The sequence below is a fragment of the Myotis davidii genome, unplaced genomic scaffold (genome assembly GCF_000327345.1).
Source record: "Myotis davidii unplaced genomic scaffold, ASM32734v1 scaffold177, whole genome shotgun sequence".
NCBI lineage: Eukaryota > Metazoa > Chordata > Mammalia > Chiroptera > Vespertilionidae > Myotis > Myotis davidii.
In genome coordinates, this window is record NW_006287960.1 from 199,704 (window position 1) to 215,862 (window position 16,159).

The 16,159-nt window shown below is 38.3% G+C and overlaps 1 long non-coding RNA gene across 1 annotated transcript in view; it reads left to right on the forward strand.

Annotated features, from left to right (window-relative positions):
- Window positions 1–3,064: 3,064 nt before the first annotated feature.
- The window catches only part of LOC107182494, a 78,424-nt gene continuing 65,329 nt past the window's right edge, over window positions 3,065–16,159 (forward strand). The window contains exons 1-2 of the long non-coding RNA XR_001513210.1: window positions 3,065–3,341; window positions 3,438–3,524. This is a non-coding gene — a long non-coding RNA (uncharacterized LOC107182494). The remainder of the gene's footprint in view (window positions 3,342–3,437; window positions 3,525–16,159) is intronic.

A 16,159-nucleotide genomic window follows, 5' to 3' on the forward strand; every position in this document is an offset into this window, starting at 1 on the left:
CCTGCCAGACACTCCAGTTTCTCCCCGTATGAGTCCTGGGGCCCCAGAGACTTCCCGGAACTAGAGTTCAGAGCAGTCAGGAGCTTGTGACTCCCCTCCAATTCAAAAAGACAGCCACGTCCTCAGTTGCCAGCCCTTGCCGCATGCGCCTCTGTACCTCTGCACTTCCGCACCTCCTCTGAGTCTCAGTGTGCTTTTCTCTTTCCTTCTAGTTGTAGAATTTCCACTCAGCCAGCCTTCCTGTGGTTCTGGATGATGTGCATTTTGTGTTTTAGTTGTATTTTTGAATTTGTTGTGGGAGGCAGCAATTTCCAGTGTATACCTATGCCGCCATCTTGGTTTCTCTCTCCTTGCATTTTTTTTTTACTGTAAGTTGTATCAAATTAAAAACAAGTGGATTATAAATAGTAAATAAATTAAAAATAAAAAAGTAAATGGACAAATAAACAAATCAGACCTTTTATAGGGTGAGATGATGTTTACTTAAACCTTTATCATATGTATTTGACACTTGGCTGGTCTGATACCTGACTTGGGCATCTCAAATTGCAGAAGGCTCTTTTTATCATTACTCAATTTTTATAAGCTTCAAAATGGGGCAATCATTTTTCCTACTTTTTTCTTTCTTTGGGGGTGGTAGATTGTTCTTGCCTCTTTAAACTTGGACTCTTTAATTATCAACTTATTTTCAGTCAAAGAAACTTTGTCTGATGCAAGAAGACCAGTATTTTGTCAGAGGGGAGTGTTGGAGTGTTGAGTGTTGGACTAAGCAACTTGTACCATGTATTATCCTAATGTACCAAAGAGTTACTTTAGTAACTGGTGATTTAAGCATCAAAAAAGACATAGGAGCCCTAACTAGTTTGGCTCAGTGGATAGAACGTTGGCCCTCAGACTGCAGGGGTCCTGGGTTTGATTCTGGTCAAGAGTACATGCCTCGGTTATAGGCTTGATCCCTGTCCCTTGTCAGGGTGCATATGGGAGGCAGCCAATTGATGTGCTTATCTCACATCAGTGTTTCTCTTTCTGTCTCTCCCTCTCCCTTCCACTCTTTCTAAAAATCAATGGAAAAATATCATCGGGTGAAGATTATATATAAAAAAAAAAGACATAGGAAAGGTTCGAGGGGCCTGAGAGCCAGGGCAGCTGGCAGTAGCAGTCAGCAGGTGGGAATAGACTTATGGGAGGAGAACTTGAGGCTCTGAACAGTATGTGAGAACTACATTCACGGAAGAAAGTAGGTAAAATAACACAAGAGAATAAACCTATTCACACAGAGTACTCCCATCTTTCGAAGTTCCAGCTGGAGAGCAATCCCCTCCTGAGTTAAGCTTCCCTATGTGTCCTTCCCTTCTTCCTACCGGTGTTTGTCTGATGTTGTATAGCTCATCATTCATACTCCTTTTATGGCACTTTCTACTGTATTTGTGGAAGTCTGTCCTTCTGTCCTGGATTGTGTCTCCTGAAGGCAATTTGTTAATCTTTATTTCCTAGAGGCCTGGCTCTGTTCCTGGACTGTAGAGTTGTTAGTAGTTTGTTAACTAATGAATGTCACAATGAGAAATAGTGCAGTTTGAATCCATACTGTTTATTCAGTGTTGATCAATTTCTCACACTAAAGGGCCTGACTGCTGGCCTCTAAAAGACTTGCATACCCTGAAACCACAATTTCTTCCATTTAAATTGTCCCAGAACTCAGGTCTCAATAGGGTATCAAAACCTTTTAAATTGTGTATGAAATCAAGCTACCTTGGGGTGGCTACAGATCTCTTGATTCTTTGTGAAAGAATATTGATTTTTGGGCCATTGTCACTCTGATTTACTAAATGATAGGCCTGCAAAGCTTCTCTTCTCCCTATCTCCATGTTGATTTAACTTTACAAGGGGTGATAGCTTTTGTTTTGATTAAACTTTGTGAAGAGCTCTATTCAGTGAAAGCTTCCCATCTTACAGAAGTCAGCTCTTTCTTACAGTGGGACCAACACCTTGGTCTTCTTGATTGTTATTCTCAAACTTTGCCCCAAACTCCGACTCTCTCTATTTGGCCACTCTGTGGCCTTGGACAATTCTAGTCCATATTTCTTTCCCCTTTGGTTGACAACAGCAGCATTCTTTTTTTAAAAAAATATATTTTATTGATTTTTTACAGAGAGGAAGGGAGAGAGATAGAGAGTTAGAAACATTGATGAGAGAGAGACATCGATCAGCTGCCTCCTGCACATCTCCTACTGGGGATGTGCCCGCAACCCAGGTACATGCCCTTGACCAGAATCAAACCTGGGACCTTTCAGTCCGCAGGCCGACGCTCTATCCACTGATCCAAACCGGTTTCGGCGCAGCATTCTTTTTTTTACCCCTAGTGGTGTTTTACTAGAAAGGTGCAGTGGTGGAGGGTGAGGTGGCTGTAGTCTTGTGAAAATAACTTTCTTGAGAGACAGGTAAATGTCTCCTCATATGATGTTTGTTCCCAGAGTCAATCATTGTCTCAGGAGCAATAAGGTCTTTGTTTTTGTCATATTATTTCTGAAGATCTTAAAACCCCCATTTCCTCACACTGGGACAGCCATTTTCACCTTCATGAAGCAGACTAAGTCGTGTGTACTTCTGGCCTCTCCCCCACCAGAACGTCATGCTCCCAGCCCTCAGGCACTCAGACTGTCTGTTTCTTCTGGCTTATCAAAATATGTCTCCAGGAAAAGGATCTTGTATAGGTCAGGTCATTTCTTATTTGCATTAAGGTTACAATGTCATCCTTTGCCAGGATATTTTCATATTAAGTCTTATCTGCATTTGTTGAATAAATGGCTTCCTGCCCCCTGCCTTTTTTATTTCTTCAAATTAAAGCATTAGGAAGTCATTAGGGGATAGATTATAAAGTAGGTGGTAATTCTCTGGGCATCTTTGTCATGTCAGTTAGGTCATTGAATATTCCATTTAAGTGTCCTGTTAAGTAGAATATCTTGAAATAGCAACCAGATTTCCTGAAGGCCAATATAATATCTCAAAACTAGAAGCTGAAAACATAGCTTTTAGGGGCTAAAGTTCATGTTCTTCTGCAGAATATCTCCTGCCTTATTAGGAATGTCCCTACAATTTAATTGATCACTGCAAGCTGGACATTGGTCCAAGATAAGCAGATGCTGTCATGTTATTGAAGACTAGGTCACTAAGATGTATCCTGAAAAATGAAGATGGAGCAATGGAGTCATGAGCCAAGGAGTATGGACCGCCTCTAGATGCTAGGAAGGGCAAGAAAATGCATCATTCCCTAGAACCTTGAGAAGGAATTCAGCCCATGCTGACACACTGAGTTTAGGACTTTTGATCTCCAGAATTATAAGGTAATGAATATGCATTGTTTTAAGCCACTAATATTATGTTGATTCGTTATAGCAACCACAGAAAATTAATACAGAGCCCATGCTTTTGATTACTAGGCCTTGTTATCTTAGATACCTACAAAAGGAGTGCTTATGGAATTACCAGGCTATTCTAAAGAAAAACAGAAAAAACATGGCCATTTGGTGAATACAAACCTAACCAGTAACTCAGACCCATAAGTAGGAGATATTTAGTCTTGTATTTCAACTTGAAATATGAAATATGATCTGAAGATCTTGGATAATTGAAAGAGAGAGAGAGAGAGAGAGAGAGAGAGAGAGAGAGAGAGAGAGAGAGAGAGAGAGAGAAGGGGAAATTCACTTCACCCAAAGCTGATCCTTTGAAAAATATATTTATTGTGGTATCTGGTTTCCATCCACTAGATGTCAGGAGAGACAATGTCAAGGCTTCCACTGATTGCTTCATCCTTCTACTTTGGTAGCATTCCTGATGAAACTAAAGAGAAATAATTGCAGAAACTGTATAGTGATTAACATGTAAAATGTAGACAGGATACAATAAATATTCCAATTTATTATTTTGGAATATACACAACAACAAATACTCATAGTCTGTGTTTTCATGAGGCCAAATGCAATATTGTCAGCTCTTTTAAACAGTTTTAGTCACCCATAGAGGGTATTCAGGCCGCAGGTTATTCACCTAGAAAGCCATTCAGCAGCCTAGCACAAGAGAATTTTATTTATTGGTTTTGTGTAAGTTAGGTCATTTTTTTTCTTAATACCCATTTTCTGGCTGCTGTAGTGTTCATGTGAAAGACTCCATTCTGTCTTCAGTGATATTTAATTTGCTTATTTAGATGGTTTAAACAATTTGCCCTATAAGTTGCACTTCTTTTAGTTTGCTCCTGGGTCAATTGGATGGGCCTGGTAGGAGAGCACAAAAGGGTTACCTTCTAATTAGGATCATAAATAACCAAGGTTAAAGATACTGATGTTGTCAGATGACTCATCAGCATGCCATTGGGGTCAAGATAAGAAGAAGCAAACAACAACAACAAAAAACCTAATGCACTTCTTGCTGAACTGGGTGGTGTATGTGTGTGTGTGTTGGGTTGATTCCCAGGGAAAAAAGAAGTGATGATTCTTCCATGGCATGCTTGACCACAAATCACCAAAGAACTGCCCATTGGTTGTAGAAACAATAAACAGGGTCAATAAATTTGGACCAGAGCTCCTAACTAGGTTATGTCTATGGGAAATTCAGTGGAAAGCTGACTTCTTTAATTCTTTTTATTACACCTCAGTGTCATTAGTATCAGTAGGTCTTTTCAGATAACATACTTTTAGTTCTTATGGTATGGTATAACTTTCTATGTTTTTTTCCCATTTTTGAGTCTTTCTAAATATTTCTTACCTTATGTCTGTAGAACTTTCTGGATTTTCCTCCCTCCTGACTTATACATATTCTCATGTATCTTTGTTTAACTTTCTTAAACTATGATAGCTTAACATTCCTTTCCTATATTCTAAGGAATCGGTGACCCTAACCTCCGTCTGCAGGCTTCAGGTTTCATACATTTACCCAGAGCTGTTGAATCAGGGGTATTTTGAGCTACTATTCTCCCTATGTCTACTTTTCTTTTTTAGCAATCTTTTAAATTTTGTTCACGTTTAAATAATCACTTTTCAAATAAATAATGCATGTACATGGTGCAAAACCCAAAGAGTAAAAAAAATGTTTTTAAATAACCTCAAAAAGTGAAGTTTTTCTCCTATTTCAATCCTGAACATTCAATTCCCTTCCCCTGAAGCAATAACTTATCTATTTCTTGTTTATTATCCTAAGATAGTCTAAGCATTTATATAATGTTAGCAGTCACATGCTTTATATAATCTTTTATACTCAACTTTTTTCATTTAACATTATTTTAGAAGTAGTTCATATCAGTACATTTAGAAAGACCTGGTTCATTATTAGATGAACCATAATTTGTTGATGGACATCTAGATGATTTCCAATCTTTTGCTATTACAAACATTGTTCTAAAACATATCTTTATAAATAAAGTCTTTTTGCACATGTAGGAGTATATCTATAGCATAAATCCCCAGAAAAGGAATTGGTGACTCAAAAGGTATGTGCATTTTTAGTTTTGACAGAAATTTCCAAATTGTCTCTATTGAGGTAAAAAGAATTATTAATCCTATCAGCAATGTATGGGAGTGCCTACTTCCTTACATTCTTGGAAGGAAATGTACCAAAAATGTTAATCTTCCTTTATCTGACATATATTATAGTTCAATATATTCTAGATTTAGTTTGCATTTCCCTCATGAGTGAGATTGAACATAGAAACATGTTTAATATTAATTTGTATTAATGTTTTTTGTGGATTACCTATATGCATCCATTTTCTAATTTTTAATTGGATTGTTGACCTTAGTTTTATTGATTTGTAGGAGGATTTTTATATATTAAGGAAAAAAGCCCTTTGTCTTTGGTATGTTGCTGTTTTTTCCAGGTTGTCTTTTGATTTCCTGTTAATGATTTTTTTGTGATGCATTATTTTTAGATTACATAGTCAAGTTAATCTTTGCTTTAATGCCTTTTGGGTTATATGGCATCTTAGGTCTTTTTCTCTTTTTTAAACTTTATGATGTTTTTTATTTTTTTAATCTTTATTGTTGAGAGTATTACAGATGACCCTCCTTTGTCCCCCTCCACCTGGTTCCTGCTCCACCCCAGGCCTTTACCACACTATCCTCTGTGTCAATGGGTTATGCATATCTATATATATAAAAGCCTAAGCGACCTTTATGACCTGTTGACTGAACGATCAGTTGACCAGTCGCTATAACACGCAGTGACCACCAGGGGGAAGACACTCAACGCAGGAGCTGCCCTCTGGTGGTCAGTGTGCTCCCACAGCCAACCTCCTGCAACTGGCCAACCTCCCACAGCCCCTCCCCCCGGCCAACCTCCTGTGGCCCCAATCGGCCCCTGTTGCAGGCCAGGCCTAGGGACCCCGCCTGTGCATGAATTCATGTACCCGGCCTCTATAATGCATATAAGTTCTTTGGTTAATTTCTACTTGCCCCCTCTCCCTTCCCTCTGAGTTCTGTTAGTCTGTGCCATGCTTCCATGCCTCTGGACCTAATTTGTTGGTTTATTTTATTCATTAGATTCCAAGGTCTTTTTCTCCCTGGAATTATTAAAAAATTTAACCCATATTTCTTTCTAGTATTTTTATGGTTCTATCATTTCAGGTTTAAACATTTAACCCATTTGGTATAAGGAATGACAGCGATTTAATTTTCAAATATACTTTTAACTATTATCTCCCCTAATGTAAATAATAGCTGCTTATTGCAAAACATTTAGGGATACAGAAATTCAAAAAGAATGAAAAAATCACTTCTCATCCTGTTACCTAGAGATAACCACTGATAACGGTTGTATTGCCTTTTCCTTTTTTCTATGTATATATAGAAACATAGCTTTTTCTTTCAAAATCAGGATCACATTATGTATACAGTTCAGCATTCTGATTTTTTCAGCTTAATATTATATCATGAGAAAATTTCCCATGTCAAATGTGCTTATTCTTAAAATATTAGTGCTTTGTTGTCTGTCTGAGTCTTTTTCATCTATATCTATTTTGAGGCTTACTTTGAAAGCTCTGGAGTAATATAAACTATTTCTGTACAAATGGTTATGACTTTTCATGGGAAGTCTCATGCTTTCCCTTCCATCGTTCAAATTCTTAATTAAAAGTTAAGTGAAAATATACTTAATTTGGGACCAAATTATATTCTTTGTATAATGCCTAAGAATGTATATGTCAGGTAACTATTCATAATATTTTGACTTAATATCATTTATTTTATTTGATTAAAATATCTTTATTGTTGAAAGTATTACATATGTCCCTTCCCCCCCTCCTCCACCATTCTAACTCACCTCCTCTCTCCCTTCCCTCAGGCCTTCATCACACTGTTTTCTATGTCCATGGGTTATGCATACAAGTTCTTTGGTTGATCTTTTCCCACCTATGCACCCACCCCAGCCTTCTGAGATTTGACAGTCTGTTCATGCTTCTATGTCTCTGGTTCTATTTTGTTCACCAGTTTATTTTGTTCATTAGCTTTCACATTGACACTAAACCACACAAAATCATAATTTTCTATGAAAAATTTACTAATTAACTGTATATATCACTTAATGAGGTAATTATTTAAAATAACTTATAGACAATGCAAAGGGAATATGGTACAGGAGAGATTAGATTTCTTTTTTTAAGATTAGATTTCTTATGGTCAAGTAATAAAAGGCTTCATGGAACAAGTGGTATTTGATATGGAACTGGATAGAATTTGACAGGTAGAGATAGAGGTGTGAAGAGCAAAACATTTTTGTCAGAGGGGACAAACTGTGCTAAAATCCAGCAGTGGGGATATACCAGGTATGTGTAGTGAATTTTCAGTTGTCCAGTTTGGTTGATGCATGAGTTGCATGAGTGGGAAAAGGGAGATATTAGTTTTAAAAATCAACTTTGTGCTCTGACTAGTTTGGCTCAGTGGATAGAGTGTCGGCCTGAGGACTGAGGGGTCCCCAGTTCGATTCCGGTCAAGGGCATGTATGTTGGTAAGGGGTAATGGGGGGGATAAGAACACATATGTAATAACTTAACCAATAAAAAATAAAATAAAAGTAAAATCCGCTGCTGTTGAAAAAAAAATTAACTGCAAATGCAAAGCTTAATGAAGGCTTTGAAAGATAAACTAAGGAGTTGCTACTTTTCTAGATATTATAATGATGAAAGGTTTTTGACTTTTTCCTATGGAAAATGTTAAACATACACAGAAGTAAACAGAACAATATGACAACTCCTCATGTAGCCATCATCCTGCTGCAGCAGTTGTGATCTTATAGTCACTGTTGTTGTATCCTCATGCCCTATTTCTGCTATATTATTTTGAAGGAAATCCTAGACATCCTATCATTTCATACATAAATATTTCAGAATGTGTCTCTAAAATATAAGGATTCCCTCCAAAAACATAACTGTGATACTAAAACATAGCCACACCTAAAAGAACTAACAATATTTCCTTTAAATGATTTAAGATTTTTTAAGATGGCATGCCATGACCAGTGCAGTGTTCAACCCAGGAAGGAACATGGCTGCTCCCCCAAGCATAAAATATTGTGTTATTTAATTGAATGAACTTGATGTTGCATAAAGAGTTACCTAAATGCAGACAACAGAAATGAACCATTTTTATGAGTGGCAAATGCTATAAGTCAATTTACTGACAGAAAGTCATTTAGAGATTTTTTTTTAAAGGCATGCAATTACGTCAGAAGCAGAGCCTGGAAATTATGTTTCTCAGAAGGGAAAATGGTATAGTCAATTTTCATTAAAATAAAACTGACAAAATAATTTTTTCAACCTTTTAAAGTCTTTCATAGAAATAACAGGGCTCTATTTCTTTCTATCTTTGTCATCTTTGCCTGGAACTGCCTAAGAAAGCGATTTTTTAAAGACTAAGGTTAAAGAGGGATAATTAAGGGAAAGGAAGAAAATAAATAGCTCAGTATCCCAATAAATTGTGTCCTTCTAAAGAAACTGCATTATGCTAGAATAGATTATTATCTGGGGGTTGGTTGGAAAAGTGCTGCTATCATGGTGGAAATGCAATTACATTGTGTTGTATATTGATGAAGAGAAGGCCATTGAAAGCCAGAAGCCTCCTTATTCCCCTGGGTGCCTTCATCCCTGTGACATTAGCCACCTGGAGCCCTGTTTGTTCAGTTGCCCATATGATAGAATATCTAATCTCCTCATTTCCTGTGCTGTGGAAAATTATTTTCTTCAGCAAGTGATTGAACCCTTATTTGGGATGAAAATCATTGATGTATTTAAGACAATGTATTTGGCACAAAGTCTCAGATTCCTTTTTCTAGCAGACCTTGCCCCAAAGCCTGTCATTAAAAAAAAAAAAGACAGTAGAATGTCCAAGTGGGTTTGGTAGAGCAGAGGTGGTTTTAAAGGTAAATATTTTCATTAACTTAATTTTTTGAATACTAACAAGATGGATGGGGGAAAGACATCTTTAGAACAACTATTGCTACTGCTAAATTTTATTTGTAATTAAGCACCCCTGTGAGGTCACAAAGCCATTCAAATGTAAAGAGACAATTGCACAGTACAGTGTGATGCTGATGCTTATGTAGAATGACTTTCAATTCAAGAGGGCTAGAAGATGGAATGTGCACAGTTTAAAAAAATTGTACTTTCTTTGCAATAAAATAGCCCTAATGAGAAATAGAGGCTTCTGACTGTAGGAGGCAGAACTTGACATATACTAGTATTTTATCTTTTCTCATTTTTTTGTTCTAACCAGTCTTGCTTTTGCTCATTGCTTTATGTCCTGTTCTTATCTTTTATTTATGTAGTTCCTGTTCTTTTCTTTTATTTATGTAGTTCCTTTATTTTATAAGGTCTACTCATCCTTATATTATGCTGGAGATAGATCAAACATTTCAACAGATTAGACCAGACAAATGTAAACTGTGTTAACATCCCCTTTATTTGTACTTTAGACTTCTGGATATCTAAACTGGCCTCTCTGCAAGGCTAGAACCTGGAAGGTAAGAAAAAGGAGGTTTTTGAGAGGTCAAAAGAACTATCACAAAGACCATGAACTTTATTCTGAAGGAGAAGCATCAAGATAGGCAGTCAGGTCCTAACTTTAATCAGTAACCTTATTTTGTACACAATTCTAATAGACTTCATTATCTGGCTTACTGCACTACAGCAAATCAGATGAGAGACTATTAATAGCAGGTCTACTGAGAGCCAGGAGAAATAACGGCCAAAAGTTTGAATGCGAGGGAGGAATAGAAAAGACATGAAAATTGAGACAAGCTCAGGAGTCTGTGGCCATTGAATGATGGGGCAAACAGGCATGTGGGCCACAATAGCCTTAAGCACATCTTCATCTTTAAGATAGGAACCATCTTGGCTCTTAATATGTATGCCCAGTACTTAACCCATAAAGAAGAAACTTGACTTTTTTTTTTTTTGAAAGCAGACATTAAAGCAGGATCCCAGTAGAATCCGTTAATGCTTATAGTGCTAAACTAAAGTCATCAAAATAATTAGATTATATTCACTGTACTTTGATTATGAAGACAGAAAAAAACTTCATCCTACAAAATTCAATTAAAAACATTTGAGTAAATACCTGGGCATGGGATTGCTGGATAGTGTCCTAGGTTTATGTTTAACTTCATAAGAAACTGCTAAATTGTTTTACAAAGTGACTGTGCCATTTTGCATTTCCACCAGCAATGCTTGAGAGTTTCTATTGGTTTTCATGCTCTGTAGAACTTGGCATTGTCAGTTTTTAAACATTTTAATTTCTAATAGGTGCACAGTGGTATATCATTTTGGTTTTAATTTGCATTTCCCTAACAACTTATAATATTTAGCATTTTTTCATTTGCTTATTTGCCATCTGTTATCTTCTTTGGTGAAGTGCCTGTTAAAATTTTTTTGCCTTTTTAAAAATTGGGTTACTTGTTTTTCTATTATTGAGATTTCAGGGTTCTTTATCTATTTCGAGTACAACATATCTGTACTTTTATCTGTAAGTGTTTACCCAAGTGAAATGAAAACTTGTGCTTACACAAAAACCTGTTCACAAATGTTAATAGTGGCTTTGTTGCTGAGAACTGGAAACAACCCAAATATCTTATAACTGGTGAATGTTTAAAAGTATGTAGTATATCTATATAATGGAATACTACTCAGCATTAAAAATGAACAAGCACCAGAGTCTCATAACAACTTGAATGAAACTCCAGTGCTTCATGATAAGTGAAAGAAGCCAGGTTCAAATTGCTCTGTAATGTATGATTCTACCTATGTGACATTTTGGAAAAGATAAAACTATAGGGATAGAAAACAGATCAGTAGTTACCAGGAGCTGTGGGATAGGGGCAGGGTTTGACCATAAAGGGGGCTGCATGAGGGAAATTTGAAGAGTGATGGATATGTTCTATATCTTGATTTTGTTGGTGGTTTGTCAATACTCAGAATTAACATCACAGTAGATTTTACTCTACATAAATTATACCTCAGGATTTTTAAAGGAAAAAAGGAAGAGCTGGGGGTAGAAAAGGGAGTAAGCTATATAATCGTGGAAGCGTCTCTACTGTGGCTATAATTCAGGGAGTTTTCAGCAAGTCAGAGTATTTCATTAGTTATCAGACTTCTATAAGAAGTTTAATCCTGTTTAAAAGGGAACAAAAATAAAAAACTTTAATCATTTGAATTTTAACTTGTGGAGAATTGTGAATGCAATAGGCATAGCTTAGCAATTATTAATGTGATGGTTAGATAAAAGCATGATGGAAGAAGGGGGGAGAAAACCAATCTATACTAATAAAAGCCTAGGTGGGCCTCGTGCAACGCCCTCACGTTATCACAAGATGGCCACCCTCAAGTCATCAAAGGTGGCCGCCCGCACATCATCACAAGATGGCCATGCCATGTCATCACAAGATGGCTGCCCCTACGTAGTCACAAGATGGACACCACAATATGGCCACCACAGGATGGCCACCACAAGATGGCTGGCAGGGGAGGGCAGTTGTGCCATTTAGTGCGCTGAAGGAGCGTGCAAAGTGATATGTCACACACTGTCTGCCGTCTCTTTTGCAGTGGTGACTCAGCACTGCCTCCGTAGTGTAAAAGCAGCCGTAGGCAATATGTAAACAAACAAATGCATTCGGACATCCCCTGAGGGGTCTCAGATTGGAGAGGGTGCAGGCCGGGCTGAGGGACCCCCTCCCCACATGCACAAATTTTGTGCACTGAGTCTCTAGTTGTGAATAAGTGACCAGAAGCTTATTTTACTTTTTATGGTTAGTTCCCATTTTATAGGAATAATAAGGAAGTCTTACCTTTGTGACAGCATGGAGGGACCTGGAGAGTATTATGCTAAATGAAATAAGCCAGTCAGAGAAAGATAAGCACCATATGATTTTGCTTATATGTGGAATCTAATGAATAAAATAAGCTAACAAAATGGAGACCATCAGCTTATTTGTCCTTATTTTACATGCACTCAGAAACAAATACTTCACCTTTTTCTCCTTCTTTTCCTCCTCTTTCTCCACTTCCTCCTCCTCCTCATCACATCTGTTAGTCCATTCTTCACATGGGAGCCAAATCTCTCTGTGATCCAGGCACACATGCGAAGCCTCACAACTTTACTTATTTCCTATGAACATTCCTACCTGTGTGAGTTTGCTACATTGGCCTCTTTGCCTGATATGCCCTTCCTCCCATGATTCCTGATTCTTTCAAGCTCCAACTCAAAACCTGCCTACTCCAAGAAGCCTTCTTTGATTAATCTATTCAGAAGTGAATTTTCCCTCCTTGTACTTACTAGATTCACAGAAAATTCTTATTGTATTGACTCCAAAGGCAGGGGGTAGAACAAAAGAACAAATACATATATATTACAGATGCTGAATAGATAGATACTGAATGATGGGCCTGAAACATTAGCTTTGTTTGAAGCAGTATAGTGTAGTGGCTAAAAAGCATGGAGGTGCAATGTTGCCTAGGCTTAACTACTACCTCTGCCATGCACTGGCTGTGTGATACTGGAGAAATGATTTAACTTCAAAGTCTCAGTTTCCTTATCTGTAAGATGGCAATAATAATAGCATCTACCTGGGACTGTTGTGAGAATAAATAAATTAATTTATTATCAAGTGCTCTATGTAAATGTTAGCTGTCATTAATTTGGAAGCAGCCTTAATACTTCCAACTAATTCTAATCAGATGGGCTAAATATATCAATTCAAAGGGTATGTTAGTTTCAAGGGGATATTATTGTTAGAAGATGTAGAAATATAAGATAACATTTACATTCATCCCATCCAGGCACTCAGAAAGATCAGCAACACTGGTTCCATTATGGATTCTAATCTAACTCTGTGAAAACTTGTCATTTCAGCCTTCGTAATGGCACTTTAAAGGGGGCTGCATTGGTAGGGCTGAAGGACGGGGAGTCAGCTGCTGTACGACCTCTCTGAAGAGAGCACTTATAGCCTGCCTGTGCCATGAGCAGCCATTTGATATTCGAGGCAGCTGCCTGACACTGCACTTTGGTGCCCCACAGTGTAATTAACAGGCACACACACAGCTGCCTTGTCAAACAATTGGCCAGACTTGGCAGTGTATGCTGCAGAGGCGGGGCTATGGCAGGGAGCACCTAGGATATGTTCCCACCTTGGGCACTGAGCTTTCCCAACAGTTCCATAATAACACTGCAGCTGCACCCTGAGCACTTCTGAAAGCATTGTGCCTGCTAATTTCTTATAGGAGACTATCCAGATTCCCCAATTCATAGTGAGTTGCCATTCTTTGGCTTAAACAACAATGTCACTAGCTTTAACTCCTCTTTGATGCTATCAGTTAGCTGTAACTGACCCATTCGAGTTTTTTGTTTTTCATTCTCATCTAACCCACACAAGGACTTTTTCATCCCTGTTACCCCTGGCCAGATAAATCTTGTTCAGAGAAGGAAGTGTAAGAGGAAGTGTGATGTCAGAAAAAAAGCACGGGACTGGGAATCAAGAGACCTCCCTGTTTGTTCTAACTCATTAGTTATAACATGACCTTGAGAAAGTGTTTGTTCTCCCTGGGACTTTGCATCTTAATGTGTACAATTAAGGTGGTTAGGTTAGAGAGAGCTTTTCTGGGATATTTGTGGCTTTGGGGATCTATTACTCATCAGCCATTTCTAGAACTTTGGATCTTTGATCCTGAATGCAACAGAATCCTTAGGATCTCAGAATTCAGAATCTCGGTATAAGAATCTCAGAACTGTCCCTACCCTGAGTTGCCAAATAACTGACTCTTATGTAGAATAGGATCCCTGTCCTTGAAACTTCCAGCCTGCCTTGATTTCCAGCCTTTCTTGAGGGTCCTGCACACTCCTAACATGAGATCGTATTCAGAATGCTCCAGCAGCTTTTGGTGAAAAGCTCAAGAATGTAATAACACTGCAGATAGAACCAAGGATCAATTTTTTTCCATCCATTTTATTTTATTTCATTTTTCCATCTTTTCTCCATTTATTTTATTTATTTTTTAAAGTAAATTAAATTTTCCCCATCACCATTTATCCCGTCTATGCCCTCTTCCACCTCCACTTTCCCTGCCATCACCACACTACTGTCCATGTCCATGAATTCTCTCTCCTTTTCCTTTTTTGCTCCTTTCCCTCCCAGCCTCTACCCCCCATCCCCAAACCAGAGCTGTCTGCTTGCTCTCAATGAGTCTGTTTCTGTTTTTCTTGGTAGTTCAGTTGGTTCATCAAGGATCAATTCTAAGCTTAGCTTTGCTAATCTGTATAGGGTATACTGCTCCCAGGGCTTGCTCATCTAGTTATATTTTTCACATTTTATCTGTATCAGCCATTAGGCTGCTAGTTTGAGAAACTCTGTTGGTTTTAGCTGGGTTCATTCAGCTAATTTCCCTTATGAGGAAATGTCTCACACAAAGGAGCCTCCTGTAAAAGTAGAGCAGGAGGGACTGGCCCCTGGCAGTCTCACTGCATGCTCTCTGCACATGCTTATACATTTGAAATCAGGTTGAGGAGAACAACAGGGACAGCTCAGATAGGGTTCGGAGTGCCTAAAAGGGAAATCAATAGCCTCACTGTATGTGTGGTCAAAGGCTGAGATTCTACTACTACTACTGGTTCTGCCTTGGGGGATGGAGGATACTTGTTGGTAGGAGCCAATTATGTGCATCTCTCTCCAACTCTGCTTTCAGTGATGTCCAGTTGGTACCTTGCCATTGGCCAGGATGGTAGTATTTTTCACTATGGAAATGGGCAAACACTGCAAATCAGGGATGTTTATTTTTTCAATCTTTTTTCATTCTCTTGTTCAGATATGGATATATCTTTAAATTTATTGGCCTTTTCCTGTCATCTCCAATTTGCTATTGATACCATAGAGTGAGCTTTTCAAAAAAATATATTTTTATTGATTTGAGAGAGGAAGGGAGAGGGAGAGAGAGAGAAAAACAACAGTGGCCGGGGCCGGCTTGGCTCAGTGGATAGAGCGTCGGCCTGCGGACTGAAGGGTCCCAGGTTCGATTCCGGTCAAGGGCATGTACCTGGGTTGCGGGCACATCCCCAGTAGGAGATGTGCAGGAGGCGGCTGATCGATGTCTCTCTCTCATCGATGTTTCTAACTCTCTATCTCTCTCCCTTCCTCTCTGTAAAAAATCAATAAAATATATATATATAAAAAAAAACAACAGTGATGAGAGAGAATCATTGATTGGTTCTCCCTGCACATCCCCCACTGGGGATTGAGCCTGCAGCCTGGGCATGTGCCCTGACAGGGAATTGAACCGTGACCTTGTGGTTCATAGGTCGACACTCAACCACTGAGCCATGCCAGTTGGCCCCATAAAGTAAGTTTTTAATTTTGGTTATTATATGTTTCAGTTCTAAACTTTACACTTTGCTCTTCTCTTTCTTTTTTGAGACTTTCCATTTTTCTAGTTGTTTCAAGGATTTTCATGATTAGTTGCAGGAATCCTATCTAATAAAAGATAAAAAGTGTAATTGACTGTACCTTCGCTATGCTTCCCATTGGCTAATCAGGACTATAAGCAAATTAACTGCCAACTAAGATGGCGGCCAGCAGCCACACAGCTGAAGCGAGCAGGAGGCTTGCTTGCTCCAGTGATGGAGGAAGCCAAGGTTCCCTG